General features: G+C 41.1%; 1 protein-coding gene across 3 annotated transcripts in view; it reads left to right on the top strand.

The window, feature by feature from the left end:
* The window catches only part of PITPNM3 (PITPNM family member 3), a 462,376-nt gene that overhangs the window by 82,781 nt on the left and 362,513 nt on the right, over positions 1-17,082 (top strand). The window lies entirely within an intron of this gene.

The raw sequence follows: 17,082 nt of genomic DNA, 5'->3' as shown, positions 1-17,082 counted from the left end.
AACTTACAACATTTACATTTAGCTTTTCACTTTAACTTCTTGCCTTTTTTTTTTTAACAGAACACTTTTTTCTTCTCCTTCATTACCATTTTACTCAATTTTCTCAATTTCTCTTTAAAAAAAAAAAAAATACAATCACAAGACAGAAAACAAAGGTGAGGGAGGGCGGAAACTTGTGCAGTCCACGGAAGGCCAAGAGGTAGGACTTTCCGCAAGGGCTTCTTTATCCCCTTCCTTCCCCCACAACCACATTGTGGTTACTCTACTCTCTCCCGAGGGTTCCTGTGATATTAAAACAGTCTTGGCTGCTCTAAAAATAATGTAATAGTTGGAACCCACAGCGGCTTCCTAGTTATCGAAAATGGCGACTATGCTGGATTTTCCATGAGGGAGCACGGGCACCTAAATGTGTATGGATATGAGGGGAAAATCAGGGTCAAAAAGGAGAGAGATGAACACAGATATTATATTGTACAGTATAACAAAGAAATCTTTGAAAAATAAAAAAAATAAACATGCAGGGGGAACGGCACATTTAAAGAGATGTCAGGGAGACAGTCTGTGTCCTCGTGGTAAATCTGACCTTGTTATGTTTCAGTAACAAAACAAAGACTAACTGGCAGGTAATGGCAGCAATTTGGGAAGAGTGCTGTGTATATTTTTAGTCCATTGAATGGGAGAAGCAAAAACAGAGCAGTGTATAGAAAGGGACAGGCACAAGGAAATGTTCAATGATGCAATAACTCCGTCTGAATGCAAGAAGTCATTTGGTTCCTGAATTATTTGTTAAGTGTAAAAAAAACTTTTCAACATCTGTATGTATGTATGTCTTTATTTATATAGCGCCATTAATGTACATAGTGCTTTACAGTAGTAATACCTGTGACAATCCTATAAGTAACAAATAATACAAATAACAGATCAGGGGAATAAGTGCTTCAGACATAAAAGTAACATTTAAGAAGGGGTGTCACTGCTCTGAGGAGGTTACAATCTAATTGGTAGGTAGGAAGAACGTACAGAGACAGTAGGAGGTCATTCTGGTAAGTGCGTCTGCAGGGGGCCAAGCTTTATGTATCATGTGTATATTATTAGCCACGGTGCTACTCATATGCTTCTTTAAGCAAGTGTGTCTTAAGGTGAGTCTCAAAGGTGGATACAGAGGGTGCTAGTCGGGTATTGAGGGGAAGGGCATTCCAGAGGTGTGGGGCAGTCACTGAGAAAGGTTTAAGGCGGGAGAGGGCTTTAGATACAAAGGGGGTAGAGAGAAGACATCCTTTTGGTGGTTTATTTTCCACACAAAAAAACAAAAGGGACTTAAAGGTCCCTTTAAGGAAAAACAAACCGTAAACAGAAAAGCCTACTCCACATTTGGGACACTAACTAAACAGAATAGGGCCTGACTAACTGACTGGTTAGCTATGTTAATTTCAAGTCTAAACAATACGCAGCATATGTCTGGAAAAAAAAGATCAAGTCCATATCTGAGGTGCTGGGATTGAGTCCCTGGAGTTTCCAGGTAACCCCTCTTGGAACGGTTACCACCTTGCAGATACGGCAGCCTTGCCTCCTTAGCAGGCTGTGGAACTCCGGTTCGAGAACTGGGTGTGAGTCTCCACTCTCACAGATAAGTCCTTGCAGGCTTGTACAGCTTGTGCAGCTTCTTGGAGCTTATGGTGCTGGGTGTGCATCCCAGCCGGTCCCAGACAAGCCCTGCGCCCTTGCAGGCTTGTGGAACCATTCCAACTTGATTCCTTCCGGGTTGAGGAAAGACTCCAGTTCTGGCAGGCTGCTGACTGCCTTATAAGTCCCTTGCAATCAAGAGTTAGTTGAAACACCCTAGCAGAGCTGCAAGCTAGAGCATGGTCTGCCTGGGCCTGGAAGAGTGAGGATGTTAACTCCTTCACTCCCTCACAATATATACTGTATGGAAATTCATTGTATGTACGCAGCTACTGTGAAACCATGTGTTTATTTTTGCTAAATGTATAACTGGATGTCCTGAATGTACTGCCATCGTTGTCCAATTCTACCCTCCCCTTTCACATCTCCTTTTTGATTTTTTATATCCTGTTCCCTCTTCCCTGAAACAATAATTTAAACCTTTTTGAAATAAATTAACAGTTTAAAGAAAAAAGTGACATTCTCCTACCTTCGTGTGGATAGAGAGAGACCTATTTTATTATAGTGCAATATATATCCCCTGAAACCTCCATTCAAACAACACGCAGAGAGACACCTGTGCTAAAAAAAAAAGAGCACGCCTGAGATCCCCTGGAGATATGCTAATAGGAGTCATTACAATATACTTTGCATATTCTATTAGCATATCTACCAGGTTTCCTGAATTTTTAACTGTCCAAACCACCTACAAATATCCATCAAAAGTGCATAAGTTGTTAAAGGTTTATTGAATATTCATGCTGTAGTTGGAGACAAGAAAGGGGACATTTTGGAACAGATCCCCAATTTTTTTTTAAAACAGAAGTCGCATTTTAGTTTTAAAATAAAAAAACAAGTAGTACTGCTCCGTACCCCCCCCCCTAGTAGCACACCTGGTGCTGTATGGTTCAGTGGATACAGGACAGCTCTGTAACAGGACAGAATGAATGGTAGCTTATAAAATGCCAATGGGTTACTTCTTCCAGTGACATTCTGCAGTGCCCAAATAATTTTGGACATAATATTTGTCCATAGTGTGCACATAAGATTGCTAAAAAAGGCTAGAATATAATGCAGCCCATTCCAGTAACAAGCTGGTTAGACAATACGATGCCATTCCGGTCTTTTTAGGTCATTTTAACAACAGAGCAGTTAAAAAGTGTTTCCCACAAAGTGCGCAGAGTGGATACTGCTTGTAAAGTCGACTCTTACGTCACCCATGTTCTGGCCAGCTGGGGAATGCAGGCTTCTCTGGCTTGCGTCAATGCTTGTATAGGCAGCCTATGATCTGCATGATCTGCCTGCTCCAGCCATGCATATTTATATCCTACCAATTCACAGCAGGCTAAGCTTACAAATGTATTTTTTATGTGAGCACAGCTTTCAGGTAAGGGTATGTTACTATAAATAGACATAGCCACAGGACTCTTTATACGAGTTTAAATCTATAATTGAATATTACGTTATATATGGTCTTGGGTTGAAGGTCAGTAGGGGACTGTGGAATAATGCCCCATAGTTGACAATGGAGATTTTCAAATACAAATATATTTTCATGTGCAATGTGCAGGCCAGCATTCTCATAGCTTTGTAGGTGCTACAGAACAAAAGCTCCCCATAGACATTTATAATTTTAGACATTGTAATCTTCATGCTCAGTATAGATATAGAGACTTCAGCATGTATAAGTATTCTGTATGTATGAGAGCTATCCGTCAAAATAATAATCTTATAAAGCACAACAATCCTGTGAAATCTGGGAGAGTTTTTGTGTGTGTGTGAGTGTGTGTGTGTGCACGCATGTATGTATGTATGTATAATACATATATATTTATATATACAGTGTGTGTATATATATATATATATATATATATATATATATATATATATATATATATACAGTGTTCGACAAACCTATACATTTGCTCGCCCCGGGCGAGTGGATTTAACCCCCGGGTGAGTAAATATTGGCCCAAGCAGCACGCGTTTGGTACTAGGTGGCGAGTAGATTTTTTTGTGTGGCGAGTAGATTTTTTGGTGATTTGTCAACCACTGTGTATATATATATATATATATATATATATATATATATATATATATATATATATATATATATATATATATATACAGTATATATACAGTATATATACACACACAGTAGCTATATAATTGTTTGTTTAGGAAATCGTCTGTGCCTGAGATATTTGAACTTTAAATCTCCCAGAGCTCGAGGTAATGTTGTTCAGGTCCGGGGGATTAAATCAGGTCAAAAAATGGATTCAAGGGGGCAATACTTCTAGAGAAAGCAAGAAAATACAATTTCTCCCCCAATATGGTCATGTTACAGAGAAGTAAAATCCTAAATCTACTTTGTTTCACTTCATGGACACTGAAATATTAGTTGTGATGACATCTGATTACATTCTTCTCTTTCATAAAAGTGGGGGAGACACCGAAAAGAAGGAACAGAGGTAGAAGGATAGAGAGAGGAAGAAGGGAAGCCTTAATTCCCACCTTTATGTTCATATATCTGCCAAGCATGTCTACAAAAACCTTCCTGAAGAACCGGAATCCTGCGGCAATCAAAAAATATATCAATTGCCAGACATTTTTAAGTCTTTTTAATAGTGTGGACATAAAGCACTTTAAAATGTCTGAGTAGTGATGTATTTTTGAGCGCCGCAGGACACAAAGTTTAAAGAGCTTCTTCTGCTGGGATTCCCGCTCCCCTGCTTGAGCATCAACTACAGCCACCATTTTAAACGGAATTGACGGAGTGTGCTCGCCATCTTAGAATCTTTACCAATATCTTCCTGTATTTGGTGATTGCCCTAGTATTCTCCTCCTGCTTGTGATGTTTTTTATTTATATGTAACAGGTGTTCCCCCACCCTCCGGGAGATGTCACTGTTACCTGTACTCTCGTTGTGCTGTACCTGTGAGGCTTACAAGATTGCTGATGGTAGTGGGGAAGACAGGACAGGCTTTCAGGATATTCTCAGCTCTTTCTGGGTGCAGCGCCTCCATTCCCCGCAGGCCCCAACAATGCTGGGTGCAGTTCTGCAGAAAAACTCTCATGCACTCCCCCTGATAAACTGCAGATACAGGCAGGAGTATAAAAGCAGCATCTGGTGTTTATTCTTCATAGTACAACAGTACATTACAGCATAAAACAGGTACACTCTTCTTAGGGTCCCTGGACTCAACCCCCAGGGCTTCAGGCCCCAAAGGTCTATCCCTTGCTCCCATACTCCCTGGTGGAATAAGGGGTAATATCCTACTCCCTTGCGGGAAAGGAAAGAAGGTGCTCAGAGCCCTGGCTCCACACTTCCAACAATAACCACTCTAACTTTTGCTCTGCAGCCCCTTATGTACCCAGGGGGAGGGTCCTAGGTCTGAGCTCCTGATAGGGCCCTCTTGCAGAGTAAAGTCCTGCAACACACAGGATTAAAAGAAAGGCAATTGTTCACATTAGAGGTTAATGAAATGGTTGGAGGCCTGAACCCTAATGCTGGAGGATAATAAGACACCCGAGCATCTGTTTATTACGCTGTGAAGCCACCACCCAATGCTGGAGAAGCTCCATTCAAAAAGATAGAAGCATGTGGAAGGGGCTTCACAGCCATAACGAAGTGTGTAGATTGGAAGTTCTAGTTAAAAAATAACATCGGTGTATATATACTGTAGGATTGTGAACACAACCCTGAAGCACTGTAATGCGAAATAATCATTATGACAATGATAAATAATGTAATAGCTTGTTTTCAGGTGGGACGGCATTACCACCACCTCCTCCCTCCTTTGTTCGTCAGACATGTAATTGAATGCGTTTGTGCACTGTGTAATAAACGGCATCTATAGATTTGGTGCTAAGCACAGGGAGAAGTGGAACAGACGTTGCAATAGAACACTTAGGAATCTTTTGTCATGTAAACTGGCCCCCAGAGAAAATGCTTATCAGTGACATTTGCACGTTTTCGGAGGCGAACGCGTTGCTGAAGGAAAGGATTTTGATTTTAACGGAGTGCAGCATTTCTGAAGGCTGCCTCAAAGCACCATCGCTAATTGTTCTGAAAAAACTGCCATTTTGTGATTTCTGTAATTTGGCACAGAGCTTCAACAACCTGAGTCACTTACTGAATGGATGCAGTGTTTGCTGTTATTATTTGGGCCACCGCATCTGAGCTTTTTCTCTGCGGCGTAGCTGGCAAGTTTGTAAACAACTAAGCGTTCACCCCTTTAAAAAGAAACAAAAAGTAATTAGGGTTAACGTGGGAGGTGTTGGTAGTGACATTATAACTAGCTATGTGTGACATATTTGCTGACAGATGTCAAGCACAAAGATGTAAATCTTCAAATGGCCCAAATCACTGGGGTTTGGAGCTAATATATATATATTTTTCATAGAAAAGCACTGACATTTATCAGTGAAATTCAATTGAAGTCTATCAGATTGCTGATGCTATAAATCTGTGAGACTCCCAGAAAATCATTAGCACTTGACAGGTCTGCAAACAGGTTTATTTTGCTGCTTCGGGGGGGCCTTGCAGTGATTACACTCATTCATTTTATGGAAAGAACAAGTAACATAAGGCAGGGGTGCGCAATCTTTTCTCCCTGCGCCCCCCTTGCCTGCTCTCCTTCCCCGCTCGCGCCCTCCCCCCTGTTCAACTCTGGTGTCTAATGACACAGTGGGATCATGTGACGTCACGTTGCCATGGCAATGAAGGGGTTAATCACTCCCGCTACCCAACAAGGACAAAATACCCCCCTCACCCACCCCCCGCTACTCACAATAAACACTAATACCCACCTCCTCTGCCCCCATATGATTTATACCAGAGGCCGCAGGTATTGTATTGTATGTCTTTATTTATATAGCGCCATAAATATACACAGCGCTTCACAGTAGTAATACATGTGATAATCATATAAATAACAAATAATATAAATAACGGGTCATGGGAATAAGTGCTTCAGACATAAAACTAATATTACGGAAGAGGAGTCCCTGCTCCGAGGAGCTTACAATCTAATTGGTAGGTAGGGGAACATATAGAGACAGTAGGAGGGAATTCTAGTAAGTTCGTCTGCAGGGGGCCAAGGTGTCCTAAGGTGGTCCCCGCAGGATCTGGAGGCCCTTGGGTGGTCCCCGCTGATGTCGGGGCCCTTGGGTGATCCCCGTGGGTGTCTGGGAACCACTACACCCACCCTCTACCCATTGATTGGCATAGTGGTAAATCATACCCATATAATATGGGCATAATAAGCCACTATAGCAGTCAATGGTCATCGTAATAAAAAAGCATGAAGGCCAAAAATACACAATAATAAAAGATATACATAAGCACCTAACCACCCACCCCGGGACCACTATACCCACCCTCTACCCATTGGCATAGTGATACCCCCAAACACAGACACCTGTACCCCCTAATACAGACACCACTACCCATCAAAATACAGATACCACTACACCCCCCCAGATATAAAAAACACTAAACCCCTCTCCAAGATACAAACATCACTACACCCACCCCAGATACAAACACCCCTACACCCTCTCCCTCAGATACAAACATCACTATACGCCCCCAGATACAAACACCACTACACCCCACAGATACAAACACCACTACACCGACTCCCAAGATAAAAACACCATTACACCACCCCTCACCCCCAAATACAAACACCACACATTTACCTCTAGTTTCCACTACCAGGTGCCGCATCTCCCTAGCTGCTGTCTGCCTCTTCACATTCCTGGCCTCTCCAACCCCGAGCCTCCCTCTCCCGCCAGTGTAGGCCCGACTTCTGGGCACGTACAGCTTTCGGAGCACACCATTCAGAGAGAGAAGCCTGTTGTGGGAAGAGACAGGCAGCAGCTGGGGAGAGCCAGGGACTGTGGCGGCAACCAGAGGTCCTGCAGCTGGACACAGAAGTCGGACCCAACTTGCAGTGCCTGCCGGGCCCCCTGTAGCCACCGGGCCTTGGACACTTCTCCCAGCTCTCCCCCCGCCTGTCTGTCGGCAGCCCTACGCGTAATCGCGAAGGGGGGTTACACTTGATTAATACAAATATATATTGTGCATATTTTAGCCTACGCTTATAATGCCGGTGACGCGATGGTGACGTCAGGCTGCAGTTGCTGGAAAAATCAAATTGAGATGACTTCCAGCGATCGTAACCAAGCCGTAGCTCCGTCACGCTTACTACAACCGCATGCGACGGCGGCAATGCATTTGTTTTGACGCCGCGTCGCCGTCACTATAAGCGCAGCCTTATACTGTAGATACTTGCAAAATGTATGATATTTTTATGTTTTGTGTGTTTATGTATCTTAAATTGCATTTCAATACTCTTTTGACCCTCCTTCTCGTAAATTTTTTTACGATGTGATATTTTTATGACACTAGTTGAAGAGCACTTATTATGTAGTAGTTGGTTTTTTTCCAGGGCTGAGTACTCTTATCAGATTCATTTCTGCATGTTTGAGAGGGATTATTCACCAGATTTATTCATTGAAAAATTTTCGATTCTTTTTTTCATTTAATAATTTGCTAATTTTTTACTCCAGTTTTGCATCCGTGAGACTTTAATAAATAGACAGTCCTTCTTAATTTTAGGAACCATCAATGCTGCAGCTCTCTTTTTAAGGATTCAGTGCTGGCTACACAAATTAATTAAAGCTAATATTAGCTACAGAGTTTCAGGGTAGTCCATATTAATCCACAATCAAAGGTTTAGTAAATACTACATAATGCATCACCCAGCCTAAGGGTTTATGATATTAAAAATAAATAAATGATCTAATGTTCGATGATGTATATGATGAAGAAAGTTCCTTTGTTTGTATATAGATCCTTGTGAAATAAAATGCCGGACAGAGATTTTTTAGCAGTTTCTAATCTTTAATTCTTCTAGACACAAAATAACAAAAATTAATAAACTTCAGATATACTGGTTAAAGGCTCCAATAGGCATAAAAGCTATGAGAACGTATGTGCATTTGTTTCTGGATGGTCGGTAACACTTTGTGCTGATTTGCATGTCATTTCCCAGAATCCCTTGCTGCAATAGAAGCACTGTATGCTTGGAGATAATGTTGTTTCTGGATGGTAAATCGTATAATTCTCTTATGTTCTGATGCATCTACTCTAAAAACAAATTAATAGAGTAATTTAACCTATGCATGGCTTGTTAGCATCATACAATAATAATTCAATGAAACAATCAATTACTTATCAAAAGTCTGGGCACAAAGTCTATAACATTGATGGGTTCCATCTGTACCCAAAATGTACTATAAACAATTCGCTTGTGCTAAGTTTCCTACAAAACAGTTGTTTTCCTTAAATATGTTTTTCTTACATTCCACAATCTTTCTCACACTATGAAACAAAAATTACAAAATAGAGTCAGGGGAAACAACATGGATTATAGCAGACGACTGATTTGGAATGACATTCTGAATCACAGAAATCCATTTCCAATCCCTTCTTAGGCCTTGGCCAAGCTCCCCGCTGGCGCGCTGAGGCGCGCTGAGGCTCAGGGAAAGCGGGTGCTTTCCCTGGCCTTAGACAGCGTGCCGTCAGGGGGCGTGTCGGGGGCGGGCCAGTGACGTCACGGAGCTGGTTCGCCCTCATTGGGCGAACCGCTCACGTGACCGGCCCTGCGCTCTGGCAAGCGCTTGAATTTAAAAATTACCTAAGACCCTACTAAAGCCGCTCTCATTTCGGCTGTAGGGGCTCACAGGTAAGTGCAAGCGCGCCTCAGAACGGCTCAGCGCGTAAGCGCTGACCATGGCCAAGGCCTTAGAAAAAAAGAAAATGTCTCTGGGACATGTGATACGTGATACAACTTCATAACATTTTGGTAGAAGCGATAAATGAAAACATTAGTAACACAGTAATCTAATATAAGATGCTAAACAAATACAGCGTTAAAACAAATTGCAATATAATAACATGTAGCAGCATTCTCTCAAACACTTTCTCATTGTCATATTTTTTCCTGATAGATAACACTTCTTTGGTGTTATACTATTAAAACCTCCCTGGCCTCTCCTATTTACTTATTTCCATTCATGATCAACTCCTTCAGATTACCAGTGTTGGCTAGATTAATACATTTCTTTCCCAGGTCCTAAATATATTTAACAGTGGATTTGTACATATAGAGTTAATTCCTTTAGACACTAGTTGGTTGCTTTTAATTCTGTTTATGATATAACCAAAACATTCACATTGACCTGGTTTCTCCGCTCTTCTTTTTTTCTCTTTCCTCTCATGTGGCAGCAGTGATGTTAACCTTAAAATCATACTGTAAAAATGTCACACACACATCCCCGTTCACTCTTACATTTCAACACAAAAAGTTAAATCATTTAGGTTACCATAATAAAAATAATAGATTGAATAGATTTACACAATATATTTGTTTTGTGTTATTTTTAAAACGAAACATTATCTTGATTTTATTTAAAAAAATCACACATTATTGACCTATATTGACATATATAATATCACATTGACTATTGACGATAGCGTCTGAATTTTTAATCTAGGAGTGTGTAATACTTTGCCAATACTCCCAAAACATATAAATCTAAAATAGCGAGTTTACTTCCTAACTAATATGTATTATTCTACTTGATAAAGTTAAAATATCGATACCATTTAAGATCTTTTGCTGGTGTATCATGTGGTTTAAAAATGTATCCCATGCCTAACGGTTTCCACATAGGGATCACATGGTGTATAATCTTTAGTAATATTGCAGACACACTTACATACCAAGTATGATGTACAAAACTTACTCCTAAACTATATTGCATGAATCTGAATTTTACTATCTATTACCAACTTATACATTTATGGTGACATCTATTCATTCATTGGCTGCAAACTAATACACATATATTCAATGGGATGGCACAAAATACTGAGAAAGCACTTCTAAAACGTGCACTTGAAATCTGGGTACTTGCATAAAATGGTGAAAAATCACACAAACCGCATAATTGTCTATTATTTCTATCATATTTTTTTCAGAAGGAGACATTGAGTCTTCTGATATTGGAGGGTCTATCTCCCATGATATTTTCAATATAGTTTTTTTTCACATTGTTCCATAGGAGTGCACACACTGTATGGTAGTAAAAAACAAACAGCATGTACATCACGTTTCTTTGTCAAGGTTTTGTGTTCTTTTGTTGTCTTCTCTTGCTTGCTTCCGATCTGGTCATCTATGGATTTGTGCCTTTTATCATTGGTCTTTCTGTAGCTGGTTTTGGACATTGGACATCTCTGGCTCCCAGACCAGTCGCAGATACCATGATAAAATGTAAAGCTTATACACACAGGATGGGAAACCAAATTGTTCGGCTTGTCTGGTATTTTATACCCAAACAGGAGTCTCTTCTTGGTACCCAAATCCTCTGATCACATGGGGGGTGGGGGGGTGTGATTAAGACACAATATCAGTCCTTAGCAGTGACATCTTTTTGCACAGACTTATCTGCCTTTCCTGTGTAGCATTTACATTGATCTATATATGTATATACTGGGACTGTTTCTATTTAAAACCTTGGATTTTGTGTTACAAACTTTTTTCTACAGTAACACAATAGTAATAATGGTATTGCTAAATTTCTTTAAAATTGTATTAATTATAAATAAGTCCAGTTGCGATAGTACATGAGTAAATGAGTACTTCAGTATTAGGTGGTCCCTTTTCTATTACCAACAATGGAATAACAATACATACAATATAATAAGGCTGTGCCCACGCTGCCGCTGACCGCGCTTGGCACGGTCAGCACAATGAATGTGAATGTGTCCGGTGGCACGAACGTGCCCGTACGCTCGAGGGTGCTAGGCGCTTGCCGAGACAGATCAAATTGTCTTCCAGGCACGCTGAAGGGTCACATGACCTCTTCAACTAATCAGTGCCAGTCACTGCTCAGCTACGCCTCCGCCACGGCGCTTAAAAAAAATATGTCGGACAGCCGAGCGCGCCTGCTTGGAGAGTTGGTGACATCACCGCTCTCAAACATGAGCGCGGTCAGCGGCACAGTGGACACAGCCTAAGACAAGCTTTCAAGAGTTCTATCTTTTCCCCAGGTCAGCAATACTGATTTACAAAGCTTCCATGAGTTTAACACAGATGTAAGAAAACAAGGTAACAATCTAAGGCCTGGGACATTGTGCAGGGAGCGGCGCTGGGCAGCGCTGACGCTCATGCTCTCCTGCTCAAGCAGGAGATTTTTTGTGTCTCTGCATGAGCATCAGCGAGCGCGCTCGTGTGCCGGGTGGGAGCCGGGTGGGAGGCGGACCCGGAGGCGGGCCAGGAGGCAGGGCTAGGGCGCCGACGTCACGGACTGCCATTGGCTTCTGGCAGTCTTGTGACCGGCCCTGCGCTTCCCTCAGCGGCAAAATTTAAACTTGCCTGTCTCCTGCGTTTCCACACGCCTCCTCACGCGTGCGGAAGCACCGTGTAAAGCCGCGCTGATAAGGATAATGTTTCCCCTCAGAGCGGCTCAGCGCGCCTCAGCACGGTCTTTTTGACCATGTCCGAGGCATAAGACAGGAGATGTAGCGAATTAATTGCAAAGTGGATGGTAAATAAACAGACAGGGCAATACATTGATGAAAGTGTTACCGAGAAATGTGGAGAGCATGTAGGACTATACTGTATATCCATCAGCAGTGTGAAGGGGGTGGGGTAGAAGGGTTTGAAATTAAAATTAACAAAGACGTAGGGAGAAACATTACAAAAAAATATGATGGTGTATAAGAAACACCATATCAGCATTAAGTCCTCTTGTTTTAGTGTCAAAGAGCTTGATCATTTTGAGTTTAAATGTTTTCCATTCTTGTGTTCTTTTAAATATTCCTTTGAGGATTTTGATTTTAAAGTAATTTATGGATGATCTGGCTGTGAGAACTGGTGTCCCAGTGGAGTGCAGTATATTCCTTTTTCATGGTGTGTTATTGTGTGTCTATGTAGGTTCATTGCGGTGTAAAGTTTTTGGCTGGTTTCACCAATGGTCACGTTTGCTACATTGTATCATATATACAACATTCCTGGATGTGCAGCAGTATGATCCTGTAACATTGAGAGTTCAATGTTTGTGAATGGCTGTGGAATCTTGGCATATATGTTTACAGAGTTTGCAGCATGTTATGTTGTATGGTTTTGTATCATTCTGCGTCCTTGAGTTCATTATGAAGTTTTCTGTTGACTAACTTCTGTCTGAGGTTTGGTGGTTGCCGGAATATAAGGACGGCAGGTTTGGGGAAGATGTATTTTTGATGTTTCATCCTCTGTCAGCATTGGTTGCAGAACTTTGATTATTTTTCACTCTCTAGGGCAGAGTTGTATGTAGCTACTTGTTATGCATGTGGTGTTTGTTTTCTTTCTGTGTTGGAGCAGGTGTTCTTGTGGCGCTTTAAGTGCAGTTGTGATTGTTTTTTTAATAGCCTTTGGCTTGTATCTCTTCTGTCTGAATGATCCCGTTAGGGTTTTGTGGTGTCTATTCCTGTCTCTGGTGTCAGAGCATATGCAGTGGTATCTTATAGCCTGGCTGTTTATGATGGGTCGTTTTGTATGCGTGGGATGGAAGCTGGAGTTATGGAGGTGACTACATCTGTCTGTGGGATTCTTGTTTACAGCTGTGTGTAGTCTGCCATTCTTCAGTGTTACTGTTGTATCCAGAAAGTTCACTAGGTTTGCCGAATAATCTATTTTGAGCTTAATTGATGCATGGAGTGACTGTTTCATACGCTCATAATATATATTTTCTTTAACTGTGCATGTAATGTCTTGTATATAATGTATACCTTGTTCATTTATGTAGCTGTACTTGTAACCATGTATTATTTGTTTTTCTCTGTGCCCAGGACATACTTGAAAACGAGAGGTAACTCTCAATGTATTACTTCCTGGTAAAATATTTTATAAATAAATAAAATAAATAAAATTCAAGAACTCATAAAATTGTTTTAAAATGTCTTTACCCTCAGTCCATGTTATAGACAGATCATCAATGTATCTGTAATATTTGTCAGGTTTGTGGAGGCATGTGATTAGGCATCGCTGTGAGAAAAATTGTAAAAATACCTTCTCAATGTGCTTAACCCAAGTGTCGTCAATCTGCGGCTCCCGAGCCGCATGCGTCTCTTTCCGCCCCTACATGTGGCTCTCCTCAGTCCGCAGGTTGCTGCGCTACAGCCGCTGCCTCTCTCCCTCACTGTGCTGCCGGTACCTGCGGGGTGGGGCCCGGCCAGCGCTGGTTGGGCATTTTGGTGCTGCCGGGCATCTTCCCTGCTGCTGGCCTCCTGCAGTGTCCCACGCCAGGCCTCTCTGATGCCGGCACGCACCAGAAATGTGCTCTGCGACATCCGGCGAGTGCTGACCTCACAGAGCGGCACGGCGTGGGACGGTGCAGGAGGCAGGCCAGCAGCTGGGAAGATTTGTGGCGGCAACAAGAGGCATGACCAGCGCCAGCTGCCCCACCCCAACCCCCAACCCCCCGCAGCTACTGGCAGCACAGTGAGAGAGAGGGGCAGCAGCTGGGGTAGATGGTGTGTGCATTTGGTGGGAGTGGGGGGTTGTAGGCGTGTGTATTTGGGGGGAGGGAGGTAGTAGGCGCGTTTATTTGTGGGGGAAGGGGGTAGTGTATGTATGTACGTACGTATTGTGTATTTCTAAATAACAATCTGTTTTGCACGGAAAATCAATGGAAAAAAACAAAATAACAGGTCTTATTATTGTGAGACGCATTTTATTCCCCCACATATTTTTACTTTCCCTACTGTAATTCTGATTAAAGTAAGTTTGTCGTATGATAATGCTTCTTCAGTATATACCTATTAGTGTGTGTAAAGTATATGTATGTGTTTGTGCAGGTGTAATATTTATGCATGTATTGCGGCCCTCGGAATATTTTGGACAAAGACATTTTTTTAAATAAAATGGCTCTTCTTCCTTGAAAGTTTACAGACCCCTGGCCTACCCATATCTAATTTTACTAATCTTAATGAATTCTCCCCCCCCCCCTCCCCTCCCCTCTTAACAAGCTTGTTCTGTTAAAACAGTTTGTGGTGAAGTGCAATGTTTCTGCTGTTTGAAAACCCGACAGAGCCAGTTCATTTAGAGAAATGTACCGGCACCTCTCCTGTCTTCAATCCGAACAGAGAAACCTTAATAACTTAAGAAAACAACTCTAAAATCTCATGATTATATTTAAAAATCAAACTTGTAATCACAATTTCCTTCTAATTTTAAATTACCTCTCCAACTATTCTTTCCTATAACCTTTGCATTTTTCGAACACAAGAACATATTCACTCCCGTCCGCAGCATCCTGGCCTTGGACAGCTGCCAATATGAGGGATATGTCCTTTGACAGTAGCCAACCATGTCTGCAAAATCTTAACCCATTATAAGAATTTCAGTGTCTATGATTAGTAATAGTTTCTCTCAGACAGATATTTTGTGTCCTAACAGAACTTTATATGGGGTCATACTGTACATAATATAAAAGATGACAAATCTACATTAAAACAAATAATTATTTGTACATTCAAAAATTCTACAATGATACTGTCCGCGGCAGTCTCACTGCATCCTAATTTCTGACATTGCCTAAAGACCGTGGCATTAATCTGGGCGTATAGCCAATTGCCTGGGCATATTGCCAAACGCCATTGAAAATAAATATCTTGTACAAGTTAACAACAACCTTTTATTCTGTTACTGCACATTATTAATCTACTCTCTACACTGAGGGAAAAAACTGGGAATTTAAACCAAAAAAAAATATTTTTTTAAAATAGACTCTTACGCTAGATATCTTTTTCTTACGCTTATTTAATCTCAAATCATTCAATGCTATAAAGTGATAAGATATTTCACTCGATAATCATGGAAAATGTGTTTACGCAGCACTAACGGTGTTATTTTCCTTCTATTATTAACCAAATAATTATATGTGATCACAAGCAAAAAACACCAGCGCTTATAATTCCCGTTTCAGTGGAAATGGACAATGATCGCACGACATCTCGCACAAAACACAAGAAATGATTACTTTGTAAAAATTCATTTTTTCATTCTTCGACTTTTGACAAGTCTTAACACTTTTATAATGCATTAAAAAAATGGCATGCATTCATTTTAGCTTGATTCTTTCTGAATATTGTTGAGGGCTGTGTGTAAAAAAAACATACCACTGTAACAAGAGAATACAAGAGATACAGTTCAGAGTGGAAAGGGTTGTTTATGCTTTGTGAACGGCAGAGAACTGTGAATTCATTAATAGCACGTAATGTATCCCAACTCCTTGAATATAATAAACAGATTTGGAGTATGCAAAAATGGTCATTCATATCCACGTCTTGATCGTTTTGTTAGAAATGACAAAAATTATCGGACCTCTTTTAGTACTGTACTTTCCAAGTTAATACAAGCTTTTCGTTGCTTGGGGTGGACTATTTGGTTTAGCGACAAATGACAGAGTGGTAGGGGGAGCAGCATTGTGGATCGTTGCTTGTTCCCTATTCTGCACCTTTTGTCTGTAATTTATTTTCATATAACCCGGCTTGTTGCAATAGTAACAGGTAAAAGCTTTGCATGTTTTTTCTTCTCTTTGTGGTAGATCTTCCCCTACAACCTTTTTCTTATCATTGTGTAGAGCCATGGATTGTACTGCTCTGGAAATTTGAGTACAGATTTGTCCTGTCTCACATGTATTATGCCACCGAAAAGAAGGAACAGAGGTAGAGAGAGGAAGAAGGGAAGCCTAAACTCCCACCTTTATGTTCATATATCTGCCAAGCATGTCTACAAAAACCTTCCTGAAGAACCGGAATCCTGCGGCAATCAAAAAATATATCAATTGCCAGACATTTTTAAGTCTTTTTAATAGTGTGGACATAAACTATATAAACTAGAGACTGGCGAATGCACCCAACTCCACTTCCTGGATTTGTTTTCGTATCGTCAACCCAAATTCCGTTTCGTGGTGTAATATCTGCAGACGGGTTTGGTCGGTTTTAATCCGCGCGGATTCATCAAAAAACCGCCATTGGATACAATCTGTGGACGGATTTGTAGAATCCAATCCGCGGACTCAGCGATCCGTTCATCGGATTGCTGAATCCGCAGATTTGAGTCTACAAATTCATTCATGGGTTGTGAAATCTGGAGTGTATGGGTTATAGTAATAAAAAAAATCAGCAAAACGCGAAATCGCCCTTTTTGAGATTGATCCGCTGAAATCCGTGAACCAAAAGAACTGGCCAATCCGCTGCAGATCCAAATTCGCCTCCCCAAAAAATTAACGCTTTTCTAATTCTCTAATTTAAATGATATGATTTCTTGCTCATATATCAAAACCAGTTTAATAAAGAGC

The sequence above is a fragment of the Ascaphus truei genome, chromosome 3, assembly GCF_040206685.1.
Source record: "Ascaphus truei isolate aAscTru1 chromosome 3, aAscTru1.hap1, whole genome shotgun sequence".
NCBI lineage: Eukaryota > Metazoa > Chordata > Amphibia > Anura > Ascaphidae > Ascaphus > Ascaphus truei.
This window is presented reverse-complemented; position numbering and strand designations above follow the sequence as displayed.